General features: G+C 43.7%; 1 protein-coding gene across 2 annotated transcripts in view; it reads right to left on the reverse strand.

The window, feature by feature from the left end:
- Positions 1-14,821, reverse strand: part of LOC126472148 (uncharacterized) — a 628,043-nt gene that overhangs the window by 336,455 nt on the left and 276,767 nt on the right. The gene's annotated exons all lie outside the window — the stretch shown is intronic.

Genomic DNA, 14,821 nt, shown 5'->3' on the forward strand with positions numbered 1-14,821 from the left:
GTACATCGTGGAACTATCAACTAATATGAAGTAAGCACATTATCATGTTTCTCACCAGAAGTTCCTTATCACCGTTCACAGACCACATCTTCGATTCTATTTTGATCCACCGAATCATACTGATAACTGGCCCTCGGCGCAATTTTAAATATCAAGAACGATACTTTGATTTAAAAACAAAATATTGTGTAATTCTGCCGTAGTATATGGCTGACGCCATACGAATGACGTCAGATGCCACTGTTACCTGAGGAAGATTTGTCAGGAAGGTGAAAGGAGCAACACAGATTGAGCTGACTTCGTACGTAATAGTGACGGCCGGAGTGGCCGAGCGGTTCTAGGCGCTACAGTCTGGAACCAAGCGACCGCTACGGTCGCAGGTTCGAATCCTGCCTCGGGCATGGAACTGTGTGATGTCCTTAGGTTGGTTAGGTTCAAATAGTTCTAAGTTCTAGGGTACTGATGACCTCAGTAGTTAAGTCCCATGGTGCTCAGAGCCATTTCGTACGTAATAGCAAACTGTCAACGCTGTTGACGGTCACATTGAATTGCGACAGAGGCATGTTTGTATTTTGTGCTGAGCCTAATGATAAAACAACAACGAACAAAAATCACATTCAGAATTATACGTACCCATGAACCTGCAATCCTGGACAAAGCGATTACGAGAAGATAAGTACACTTTCAGGAGTTATGGTTATGTGAAATCAATGAGTGGGAGATTGCTTTATATGTCCAACGTGAAAAATGGGTAGGTGTGAATAATGACCCCCTTAACCCGACATAAAAACACTTTGCACTGTCGTACAATGCTTGACGTGTTTTCATAGTATACTCTGTCGATCTTGAATTTATTCAGGAAGTTTTCATATTTTAAACTGTTTAGTAGAAAGAAGGGGCGGTGAGGGGGGGGGGGGGGGTCCTGGCTGCTGTCCAAATGGTGACAGTAGTCAAGCCAAGGCTGACTGGTGTACCATCTAGCGATCGTTAACTCGGCGCGCGAGCTGAATCCAGCTACGACTGACATCACTGTATGGAGCCTAGTGGACTTACGCGTTATGCCGGTCGATCAGCTCTGGACTGCTGATTGTAAACGCAGACCGAATGATCCACGACCGAGAATAGAAGGTAGACAGAACCGGGGTGGTGTTCGAAACCTTGTCGACAGCGAGGGGAGGGCAAGGCAGTACATTACAGATGTATGTGGCAGAAGACGAGTGGCGTGTCCTCGATCAGTCAGACTAACGTCCTGGCGATGACTCAGCAACCATATTGGCGGCGCGCGCACCGCCCACTCCAGAATGACGAAACCGGTCGCGGAAACCGCGCTCGGCTTGACGCGGGGCGGTCGGAGACAAAGCAGTTGAGCGCAGCGGTCTGGTGCCCTAAGCGGCCGGGCGTGCCCCTCCCACACACAATGTGGCCATCATCTCGTGTGCGGCGGGCGCCACCCGCGCCACAGAAAGTAGATCGCAGCGAACAATGGGTGACAGCCGAGACAGATCGGCGCGCCGGGATGCAGCTGCGGCTGCAGGCGCTACGCGGCGGGCTGCTGCCTATCCGCCCCGGCATCAGAACGTGAAAGGCCAGCCGGGCCTGCGGGGCGTGACGCCGAGCCGTGGAGACCCGCAACGCGCAGCTCCGATCGCGCGCCGCTGACATTTAAAGGCCGCGCAGCCTTGTCATCGGACCGGCGGAATTCAGCACAGAGAAAGATATCGCTTTAGCCACCTGTTGGTACTCAAACTGCTGCCAGTGACGAGCCAGTGAAACTGCTCACTTGTTCACACAGCCCTTGATGACCAGAAGGACTGACATTCTTGCACATGCCACATCAATCAATTTCGCACGCACGACAGTCCGTCATGGATGACTGTGTTCTCCCTACGATAGTACAATGGTGCACTTCCTTACATCTACAGCTACGTCACATATACACTACGCAAGTCATCACATGGACCACGGCGGAAGATACCTTGTACCATTATTAGTCATTTCCTTTCCTGTGCCACTCGCAATAAGAGCGAAAGAAAAACGAACTGTGGTAAAACCGTTCTGCAGTCAGGTTGAAATGCTGATTATCTAAATTTTCTCAATAGGGCTCCGCGAAAAGGACGACGTATTTTCTCGACGAACTCACATTTGAGTTCACGAAGCATCATTACTCGATATGATCCTCACCCCGTCCATCTACACAAAACAAAAAGATGGACAACAGCTCTCTCCAATTGCCAAACGTATATACGGGACAGACTGGGTAGCTTGAACCTGAGCAGGACTGGTCAAGACGCCGAAGGATGGAAGCTGCCAATGGAATGTCAAAAGCATTGCAGTATCAGTTTTACAAGACGGAACATAGGAATATCGATGCCGTAGTACACGGAAAGATTCCTTGTTATCAGAGGGAACAAGGTGAAAGAGATTAGGAGCGTATGCGTCACAGAACAGCAACAGTACATGCACCTCGAGAAGGAGTACAACAAGGAAGCAATTAGGAGGAAAGCCTATCGGCCATTCTAAGTTAGGGCAGACATGATAATGATATTGTGATGAGTCGGGATTGGATCCAATTGTGGCAGCGCATCTCGAATGAACACCATTAGAGCGGAGTGGCTGCGACCTATCTACTGATCTTTCAAAATGGCAGTCCACAAGTTGGTAGAGAAACGTTGCTAGTGATCTTTAAAACTAACAAGGTGCACGGATTTTCAATACTTATCACTTCAGCCATAGTTATTGAGGCGACTGATGAGGCCATCACGGTTCAAAACGGCCTAATCTGCAAACAATAATTGGGTTATAAATGACACAGCTGAACTCTTAATTCAAAATCATTTGGCTTACTTAGTTCTTCAAAAAAATGTTCAAATGTGTGTGAAATCTTATGGGACTTAACTGCTAACGTCATCAGTCGCTAAGCTTACACACTACTTAAGCTAAATTATCCTAAGGACAAACACATACACCCATGCCCGAGGGAGGACTCCAACCTCCGCCGGGACCGGCCGCACAGTCCATGACTGCAGCGCCTTAAACCGCTCGGCTAATCACGCGCGGCACACGTTCTTCATAACAAGAGTCTAATTATTGCTCCACGAGTATTTTTCGCACTGTAGTCTTCGAAGCCTCAATTTCACGGACACGCTGATGAGTGCTTATTGATAAATCTTTTCCCACTCGATCCAACCACCATATCCTCAATTACTTTTTGTGTGCGAACGAGTCTTTGTTAAGAACCAAATTCAACTTCCTATGACTTGAAATGGCCAGTTTCTCGTCAAAAATATTCATTTACGGCCATTAGTTCTTCGGCTGAAAGTATTCCATTTAGGATTCTATGCCAATGTACAATTTTGTCACGAAACGTTTGGGAGAACTGTTTAATAATTTGAATATAATGAAAGCCGACGTAGAGTCTAACACGTACCAAGTCCTTGTACGATTGTCATGCCACTAAAACTGCAGGAACAACGAACTTCGTAAACGTCGCCATGTCGTCAATGGAGCTGTTTATCAAACAATACCAAGCTACGATACCCAGTCAGATTGGGGAGGATCCCGTAACGCTCACGAGAGCTGTACAGTACTCGGCGACGCTAAGAACGCATGCTGGCAGAATAAAAAGGCAGGTAGACGGAATGCGCGCAGCTGAGCGGGAAAGCGGGGTAAGAGTGAACAGCATCCCATGACAAGATGCAGTCACAGCGCGGCCATCGGCGCAGAACCGGGCCGGTCCGCACTCTAACCGGGTCGCAGTCTCCAATTTCCAGACAATGCCGCGTTCACCCGCCAACTACGCGGAAAAGCCGCGCTTTCCAAAATGCCGGTCTCTCGCGAGTCGTCTTTCTCAAACAGAGCGGAAAGTCGTTTAGTTAACAGTGCTCGCATATCTGCATTCGACTCCCACTGCGGTAGGCAGTCGGCTTCGCTATTCAAATGTGTTATTAACAGATCGGATTCGTCCCCTGACGTGTCACGTCTTAGTGTTTTATTCGCTAGTAGCATTTGTCTTCTCCCGCTATTAATATGACAGCACAAGTATCAGGCGGCAGACCGAACTGTACCAAGTACTTAAAACAAACTTTCGCCATTTGATGTGAATGGAAAGGTTTATGCTAAATATAAATATCGTCTGATTTACTGACAGGTTACACACACACACGATATTGTTACTTCGAGATCGATTCAATCATTCATTTCTTGACTTTCGGTCATCGTTTTGGAATATTAGAACTTGCTGTAACTTGTCAATTCTGGAACCACTTCACTGGTAGTATTTGTTTATGACAAATATGATCATTTCCATAATTATGTAAAAACCACAGATTAAAAATTTGCTTTCTTCACAACAACTCTGTTCTATAACGAAACATTATTTAGAAGTTTTGTTGCCTATCGCTTTTATCTACTACTTCGGACGTCTGTCAAAAATATGATAAAATTTTGGTGAAATCGAAACATGGTTTTTGATTAGGTCATAATATACAAAACGGAATTCACTTTAACACTGGGACTAATTTCCTTACCCATCGAGATGTTGCAGCTCCTACGGTTTATTATTTCAATGAAACGAAATACATACAGGTACTTTATCTTCATTTGATAGCGACTGAAAAGAGAAGTGTATTTCTTTTTAATATTTACAGTTGCGTGTAACGCAAGGGTATTCTAGAAATGTGATACAGATGAAATCGAATTACGTTGGCACAGCGAAGATGGGGCTGGAACTGCGGCATTACGGTAGACTTTGGTCTCACTATCACGGCATTCCCCTTTAACTGTTGTGAAAAGATGAGTGAAAACGTTAAGAAGAGTTACAGCACTTCACTCTCTTCAATCGCCATCCAAATTCCGTCGTTTACTTTTTTTTAGAAAACTGTAGTTATTTATCTCGTTTGTCGTAAAGCTACACTATGTTAAAGATATAACAACCTATTCGGACCTTGCATACAACCGGTTGCTGAAAACAATGTTTCGACATACTCACGTTATGTTGAGTGCTATATATGATGTAGAAGAAAAAATTCTTGCTAGTCAATTGATGTAGACATTATGTAACCTAGTTGTGGTTTACTGGAGGGGCGGAGGGAGGGTGGGGGGAGGGAGGGGAGAGGGAGGGAGGGAGGGACCACTACCGCCCTCCGCACAGCTCCAGCTGTAAATGTGAGAAATTCCGGCTGCTTCGTATTACGTGACGAAATCTTCCTCTGCGTTCTTTCAGCGCAAACGATCTGCAACTGACTCCCAGTATTTGTTCGCCGGTAACATGCCGTTCCAATGACTTGCGCACTACTCTGCGCTCTACGCGCCTGCTGCCTATTTGCATGAGGTATCCATAAAACAGCATATGCGACGACAAGCCTTAAATGTCAGAGATATGTATGGCTGCACACAGTGCCCCTTGTCGGACTCCGGACGACGTGAATAGGGAACACGAGATACTTATCTCTTCTTCCCACACGAACGTTGTTTATGAACAAGTGTTTGTCACACTTCATAACTTTGTATAACGCCGACATCACAAGCGAGCAACAGCACATGCGTACTGGGGGCGTTTTAACAAACACTATAATGGAAAGAAGCTTTAGAAGGTAAAATTCGACTTGCAACTGGGAATAATTTGAAGTTTCTACGACAATAGTTTCTACGCAATAGTCACAACATAAGGTCACACTGTTACGGTAAGTGACATACCTAAGAAACCATCAACTTGAACTTTGTCATCAACGTGAAATTAACATTGCCTTCACTTGAGACCATAACAAATGCGCAGAAAGAGTAGATGTAACAGTTATCTTAGGCTTAATGTGTGTATAAGGCCTTTTTAGCGTTCAGTGTCTCAATCGGCAAAAACGGAACCCTTATAGGGTCGCTATGTTGTCCGTCACTGTTAAAAACCCTTTTTCTCAGGAAGGGTACGCGTAACACGTTGAAGTTTATGTCATATACTAAAGCATAAGGGTCCTTGGCAGTGTACAAAATTCAAGGTTCTAAGTCAATGCAATCAAAAGATACGGCCATTTATGTCGTATTTTAACAGTCGCAGACTCACACACCAAATCCCACACGGTACTTTCCGCTGGCCTAGAATCATGAAATTTGACAAAAATGAGGGTTTTACAGTACAATAAATGGAAAAAACCGGTAGTAGTAAATCTTTAATTATTCACAGGCAAAAGTATTTCTTTTGTCATTTGTTATCCACACTGGACTCGCATTCGGGAGGACGACGGTTCAATCCCGCGTCCGGCCATCCTGATTTAGGTTTTCCGTGATTTCCCTACATCGCTCCAGGCAAATGCCGGGATGGTTCCTTTGAAAGGGCACGGCCGACATCCTTCCCTAATCCGATGAGACCGATGACCTCGCTGTCTGGTCTCCTCCCCCAAACAACCCAACCCCCCCCCCCCCCCTCATTTGTTATCCGAGGTCAAACCCGAAATTAAAACAGTCAGTAGCTCTGCATTCAGGTTGACTGGAGCGCAATGGTATAAGTCAAACATAAGGCAAGGAATAATTTTATTGCTCATATGGCGCGTTTCGGAATTTATTCACCACCAGATATCCAGGAGCGATTTCTGCACGTAGACACGACGTTTCAAATTGTATGTAAAATAAACATTCGCAGATTAGAATTGCTGATTATTATAACAATGGTCGCATGCCTCCTGCATGACTTTATGTCACATTTATATTATTGACATTAAAATATTCTCGAAAATCTTAGAATCCCTGGGACCGATGTCTTGCCAGTATCAATGTAGATAACAGGCAGATTGGTCGAGATATTCGACTCTCGGAGTGGATGAACTGTCTATAAACATAACTGAGTTTGTATGGAACCCTGAGTTATCGAGTCCTACTCGCGTTGGCCTATTTTGCTTTGTGGTATTTGATGAACGTAACTGAAACAGTGCAACAGACGCATTCATCGTTGACATGAACGCAGATACACGCCCGAATTTCTATTGTCATAAATTATGTTCTATGTATACCGTCGGCGTGGTTGTCGCAACGGATACATCTAGCAGCCGGATTCTAAAATAAAATACGTAAATCAGGACGATTCTAAACTGAACAGCGGTTCTCGCTTCCCATAGAACACATCGGTTAAAGTATTGGGGATTTTGAACGCAACGGATTTTCTTTATCGGGCAGGAGTAGCGAGTCAGTGCTAGCCAGGACCTGAGCGATAGCAAGGGCATAGCCTCGGAGCTGCGGGCTGCTGGAATAACACTGCAGTTGCGCTGGCGGCGGAAGTGCGGTGGTCGGGCCGTTCATCATTAATAATGGCGGACAGTAGTGGTGAAAATGGCCGGCCGACCGCAGCGGAACGTGAATACCGGCTCTGTGCGGGCTCCGGAGACCTTAATCACGGGCGACGCGATGCCAGATAGCGCCGACACTTCTCCCAGAAAGGCAGTGCTGCCGGCCGCCGCGCGCCACAAAAAGGGATCCCGCCGAGCAAGGCGCGATTGTGTTTTACAAGGGTTAACGCCCTCGGCGAACGCCTGCAGGCCATTCCAGCCGAAAGAACCGAGTACGGCCAATATACGACAGCCTAACGGAAAGGTTGATATCACCAAATATCGGCGGAAGGTTGGTTGTTACTGCAGTGCTATATTAGGCATCTTACTTTTGTTGGTGATACGGCTTTTGCCTTCTTCCGAACTACGAAGTGACTAGCTAAGCCAGCTATGGGACCTAAAGTTTAATGTGGAGACCGAACCTGGGTGCAACATGACATTTTTAACACTAATAAACTTTGCCAGAGATCAAAGGCACGCACACTGACGACATGGCGTCCCCAAGGGTGTGATCCATTTCTTGAAACCCCAATATGGTGGTGGGTCCTCCTTTGCGGGTAATCGATAAAAATAATTTCTAGTTATCCACCAGCGGCTTGAAAATAAGGACGAATGTCTTAATGATGTCATAGCGTAGCGGTTAAATTACTTGACTGGTATGTTGAAAGTTGTTAGTACGGTTCCCGTCCGATACCATTTTTTAATTTCTTCTTTATAGAAATGACCATAATTTTTTTCTTCAATTAAGTGGCATAAATTTACGTATTTTTTCGTTGCATCATTTTAATCATCATATTAGCTTTAATTGCTCTTATTTTTAATTTCGCTTACTCTTTTTTCAGTTTGAATCTTTGTCCATGTGATTTTGATGATTTTTATGTACTTCCGAAGATTTAATTTCGTCCTCTTCGCCATTTTATATTTTCGCCCATGATATTGCAGTCGTTACTTCTATTACTCATTTGTTTAATTTATAAAATCTTCTTTCATTCAACTCTTCACCTGGATTATTTTTGTCCATGCTACAAGAAAAATTCATGTTTTGAATGTTTGTACGACGATTGCCGTAAAAAACTGTACATCTTGTAATGAAAAATATATTTACGACATTAATACACACTTAATATATTTCGACTTTTGTTTTTTAACTGACAGATCGCTATTTTTAAACATTTAAACAGAGTATTGCGACAGATAAATAATGATAATTATAATCACATGAACAAAGATTCCAAATAAAAACGAATATTAGGAAATAAAAATCAGAGAAAATAAAAAAGTTAATACGACGGTTAAAATGATGGGGCACAGGATTAGAAATAACATGATTTATTTATATAGATTACCTGAATAAAAACAACAATAACAGTCATTTCGATAAAGAAGTAAGAAAAAGTTAATGGTACCTAAGAGAACTGGAACCCCACCCTCCAGCATACCAGCCACGTTTCTGCACAATTTTGAAATTCAGTCTTCTTTTATAATGTTGCAAGACAGAATCGTGGGAAATTCTTTTTGTCATAAGCGCGAATGGGTAGTGTGAGCCATCGATGCACGCTGCACCATCGCTAGGGGGCCTGTTGTAAACTAACATCATTGTTGCGACAATCCATTCAGCTATTACGGAAGAGGAGCTATGGACAACTGATATTCTTTTTGTCTTGTCATCGCTAGTGAAGGGTTGAACCTGGTAATTGCTCCTGTTTTGCGACTGATTCAAAATCAGACTAACAAAAGAGGTCAGTTTTCATTTATACTTACGCTGTTCCTTTTATTTGTTTAGTGACGTAGTAGCATCGTTCGCATGTCAAGAATCGCGTGATCGCTCCATACTTATTAAAATCAACCAGGCATTTTGTCAGTGTTTGGGGGAGAGAAATTTTGAAGTTCAGAATGGAAGACAAGGTAGCATGTGTCCTCTCCAATGAAAATGAAACGTCCTTAAAAAGTAAACATTTTGCAAGATTCAGAAATATTCACTTAAAAGGGAGTGTGATGGCGCAGTACATTTGTTTAATCGGACTGAGAATGGAATCAATTATCCCGGGAAGTTGTTAAATAATGACTTGTGCAAAGTGGGAATGAATCTCTTTCGTTCATAAGCAGCATCTAGACGCTAACGTTTAAATTAGTCAACGTCTACAAGGACACTGCCTGAAACGTCAGTGGACACCAGTACTTCCCTTTCCGTCTACTCTCAAAAGTAGCAGCCATGTGCACTTACGATACATACCAGCTGGCTCAGAACGTCAAAACTGCGGAAAAATCAGACCTCAGGAGCTTTATTTCCTATTACTGAAACTTGGATCCGCCTGCATAGGATATATTTTAAAAAAAATAGTATTCCTGAGTTTTGTGCAATCTTTAGATCATCTTGAGTGTAAAACATTAAAACAGCATCCAGAAAAGGTAAAAGGCGCAATTTTCACCAATCATAAGACAAGAGTCTCCACAAGAAGAAATGCGGCAGTACGTCGCTAAAGATTTGCTTGTGGGCGGAAACCGGTCCACGCTAACAACAATTTAAAAATAACTTTTAGTCATTTAAAGTTAAGTTCCCGTACTGGATGGACTTCAAGGTGTTTAAGCTTAAAGGTACACTGTGATCAAAAGTATCCGGACACCTGGTTGAAAATTACTTACAAGTTCGTGGCGCTCTTCATCGGTAATGCTGGAATTCAATATGGTGTTGGCCCACCCTTAGCTTTTATGACAGCTTACACTCTCGCAGGCATACGTTCAATCAGATGCTGGAAGGTTTCTTGGGGAATGGCAGCCCATTCTTCACGGAGTCGAATGAGAGGTCTGTGAGGCCTGGCACGAAGTCGGCGTTCCAAAACATCCCAAAGGTGTTCTACTGGATTCATATTAGGACTCCGTGCAGGCCAGTCCATTACAGGGATGTTATTGTCGTGTAACCAATCCGCCACAGGCCGTACATTATGAACAAGTGCTCGATCGTGTTGGAACATGCAATCGCCATCCCCAAATTGATCTTCAATGACGTTCACCGGGCATTCGCCATATCCACACCCTGCCATCGGATCGCAACATTGTGTACCGTAATTCGTCACTTCACACAACGTTTTTCCAACGTTCAATCATCCAACGTTTACGCTCCTTACACCAAGTGAGGAGTCGTTTGGCATTTACCAGGGTGATATGTGGCTTATGAGCAGCCGCTCGACCATGAAATCCAAGTTTTCTCATCTCCTGCCTAATTGTCATAGTACTTGCAGTTGATCCTGATGTAGTTTGGAATTCCTGTCTGATGGTCTGGATAGATGTCTGCCTATTACACATTACAACCCTCTTCAACTGTTGGCGGTCGCTGTCGGTCAACAGAGAAGGTCGGCCTGCACGCTTTTGCGTTGTACGTGTCCCTTCACGTTTCCACTTCACTATCACATCGGAAACAGTGGACATAGGGATGTTTAGGAGTGTGGAAATCTCGCGTACAGGCGTATGACACCCAGTCACCTGACCACGTTCGAATTCTTTGAGTTGCGCGGAGCGCCCTGTTCTGCTCTCTCACGATGTCTAATGACTACTGAGGTCGCCGATATGGAGCACTTGGCAGTAGATGGCAGTACAATGCACCAAATATGAAAAACTTATGTTTTTGGGTGTGTCCGGATACTTTTGATCACATAGTGTATAATCTAACCATGTAAGTCCAATGAATGATTTTAAAACCAAAAAAAACTACGCGTTACCAATGTGGTCTTGCCGGTGGAGTAGGCACTCCAGGCGCTAGTAATACAGATAAAATCCTGAAGCAAAAAGTTCAAAGGTCTCAAGAGAGAACTCAATATTGGTTTTAGGGACGACGAAAAGGTTTTCGACCAAGTGCCAAGCGCACAAGAAGCCGGCTCTTTGCAAGCGAAGTGGCCTGTAATACAATACCTATATTTTCAAGCACATGTATGAGCACATCAAGACAAATATTCTACGCCCCGTGGCGTCAACGAAGATATCAAGGTAAAAGTTGGGTATCTGCTTTCAATCCGCTGCTACTCAATCTGGCCGTGAATTATATCACACCAATTCCGTGGAAAATTTTATACAGTAACGACGTATTTCTAACAGCGGCATAGATATTCAAGACGATTTTGGTGTTTGGTGCACGACACTATAATGTACAGAACATACAGTAAGTAGGGTCAAACTGTTGTATTTGCATCGCAGCTTCTCAAGAACGGCAACCAGTTCTAAATCCCAACTACATTTAAACAATGCCCTTATAAACGTACTGATCGGTTCGAGTGCTTCGGATCGGCAACGACATCTGCAACTTTCACACATTAAATTGTAGAAAACTTTATAAAGACTGGGAAGTTGAAATGAGAGTAACAGAAGTGATCTGCGATGCAAAAATGCCTATCGAAATCGAAGGAAACAGATAATAGCGAGCGACCAGATAATGTACGGATCGGGATGTTGTGCTATGCGGAAATCAGACAAAAAACCTTCAGGTTACAGAAAAAAAAGGATGCTGCTACGCTAGTCTAAAAGAGTGATCCTAAAAGGCGAGAGTAAGAAATGAGGACAACCGAGGCTCGTTTAAGGTAGCCAATGTAGACGAAAAGCATCAAGAGAATCACCCACGTTGGTAAGGACAGGATCTGAGCCGTGAATCTAACTATACGGCAAGACCCGAGACGCCCACCGAAGACAAGGGTTAATTAAGGACCTTAAAACTGAACTGAAAACGGCGCTAATACATTCACAACTTCTTATCAAGTATAGATAGAAGTGCTGATCCGAGGAGTCAAGGGAAATAAGGCACGGAGGAAGGAGAAGACGGTCTGGTGAGTCACCCACCATTGTCTGCCACTACTGCTCCGTTTGATATCGTTCCACACAACTGCTCGACCTTGGCCGCGCTTCGCTATCGCCGGCGGGGCTGTCGCTTCGCATCGCCTTCTCAGCGAGCAGGGCTTCGCAATCAGCAGAAGACCGTAACTGGCGGCAGAGGCGTCGTGACGCTCGTGGTCCACGGAGCCTTGCTCCCCTGCAGCGCTGGCTGGCGCTGCCCTCCGGTACAGCACGCCGCGACTTTCACTTCGCGTGTCGCGTCATGGCGCAGCAACGCTGCCTTGTAATCCTCAGCCTCCGCATCACAGAAGTTGTCCCAAGCGCACGAAACACATTCTACATTATAATCACACTCACAATGGCACGATAACACGATTGCACCAGCGCCGCCTTTCAAGTTAATGCAAATAATACGACAGAAAAAAATTTCATACCATCCATTTCATCGTTGTCAAAATTTTGCACGAGTTCCAATCAACTGTGGGAACATTTTTTCCACTATGAAGTAAGTATTTCACAAATAGTTTTCAAAGAATTCAACATCTTCTTAAGGTGATGAAAATTAGTGTGCAAGTATTTTTGTTTGTTTTAGATCAGGCAGCAAAAAGAAATCATTACACAATAAACGACGTGAATAAGAGCAATGACACATTAATTCAACGCTTTTCCTCCGTCAAATAATCAGTTGTTTAACGTGGCTGTGAGAACTGATACTGTCACAGAAAACATATGGTGAATAAATTGTTATATACCATTTAGAATTAACTGTTCTTGAATTCCCTAATGCGATGGTCGCGGCGTGTTCAATTTAACCAAAGAAACAAATGATTATTTCATTTAAACTTCCTTGGGAACCAGCCAATTCTGTTGATTTCAGCTTATCTACGGACATCAACACAGTTGATTGCAGCTTCGTTTCAGGATCGTATGAGTATATCTACGTCTGGCTCTAATAGCACTGTTGTCCGCGAATTTTGCATTCTCAATTTCCACTTTTTTCAACGTTTCCTTCCACCAATTGTACAAGAGGATCTTTTTAAGCTTCAGTCAAACTGAGCGAAATCCCTAGAGAACATATCTTTCTAAAATGGCTCTGAGCACTATGGGACTTAACATCTATGGTCATCAGTCCCCATATATTTTTATGTGCCTAAGGCAGCTTCTATATCATAGTAAGTCTCATGCCGATCTTCAACTGTCGGGCACAGCATCTATTTCTTTTTAACAATAACCGATTCCGGTCAACCTTCACGAGATTCATCGCTTCTTGAAGCACGACTACGACGAAATTCTGCAAACCAATTATGAACAATTTTATGTGAAGAACTGATTACCAAAAGCTGAGAAAAACTATCGTTGTTTGCAAGCTTCCAACAACAATGTATTTTTTCAAAAATTCATCGCACAGGCTGTATTGTAACTTTTTCATTATTATTATTACTACCACCAGTTTAGACGATATACCATCTTCTCGAAGTGTAAAAGACGTCTTCAAAATTTCTGAGTTGGAAAATCACATTTTACATATATGAACTCTTTACATTTCTGCATATAAGAGGTGTGATCAAAAAGTAAGGGGTATTTTTTTTTTTTTTTTTAATTTCGAGGATCACTTCCCCGCGAAAGGCAAAGGTCCCAAGTTCGAGTCTCGGTCGAGCACACAGCTTTAATATGCCAGGAAGTTTTATTTTTTTCTTTTGTTGGTGTAAATGTCCCTGATGTACGTTTGCATTTTCAGCTGTTTTCAATGTTTATCGTTAACAGACGAAAACGTTACACGTGTTTTCGAGTGCTCGGCGAATTTTTACTATCGAAAAAGACGGGTAAAAGAATTTGCTCTAAATTTTGCTTCAAAAATGGAATAAAGTTCAGCAACGCATTCGAAATGTTGACAATGGCTTCTGGCGAATCTGCTATGAGTAAGACAATTGTCGACATAAAAGTTTTCTGGGTATGGTACCGCATCATAATGTATAAAACTACTGCTGCTGGAGGAAAACCAACGTTTCGGCCACGGCTGTAGCGGCCATCTTCTGGATCACCATTAGACCCAAATGATGGCCGCTGCAACCATGGCCGAAACGTTGGTTTTTCTCCAGCAGCAGTAGTTTTATACATTATGACGCGGTACAATATCCAGAAAACTTTTATGTCGACTGACTCTGGCCGCGGAAGCCTACGCAATTATATAAGTAAGACAACAGTTTACCGGTGGTATACACATTTCAAAGAGGGTCGAGAAGACGACGACCGCCCGACGACGACCGCCCTCGACGCCCTAGAACATCAGTTAACTGACGACAATGTGGAAGAAGTAGACAAAATGGTTCTGGGAAATCGCCGAATCACCATCAGAGGGGTTGCTGAAGATGTCAGCATATCCTTTGGCTCATGCAAAGCAATTCTTTCGGATGTTTTGGGACAAAGCGTGTAACAGCAAAGTTTGTTCCGAAATTGTTGGATGTCGACCAAAAACGACGTCGCGGAGACATCGCTCAGGAATTGCTGAATGAAGCCGACAAGGGCCCACAACTTCTAAAAATTTATAACAGGTGACGAAACGTGAGTATAGAGGTATAACGTTTCAATCGTCCCAACTGAAACTGCGTGAAGACCCAATACCGACAAAGTTCGACATGTTCGATGATATGTGAAGGTTCTGCCCAATGCTGTCTTTGATTACAATGGGATACTGT

Source organism: Schistocerca serialis, chromosome 1 (genome assembly GCF_023864345.2).
Source record: "Schistocerca serialis cubense isolate TAMUIC-IGC-003099 chromosome 1, iqSchSeri2.2, whole genome shotgun sequence".
Lineage (NCBI taxonomy): Eukaryota > Metazoa > Arthropoda > Insecta > Orthoptera > Acrididae > Schistocerca > Schistocerca serialis.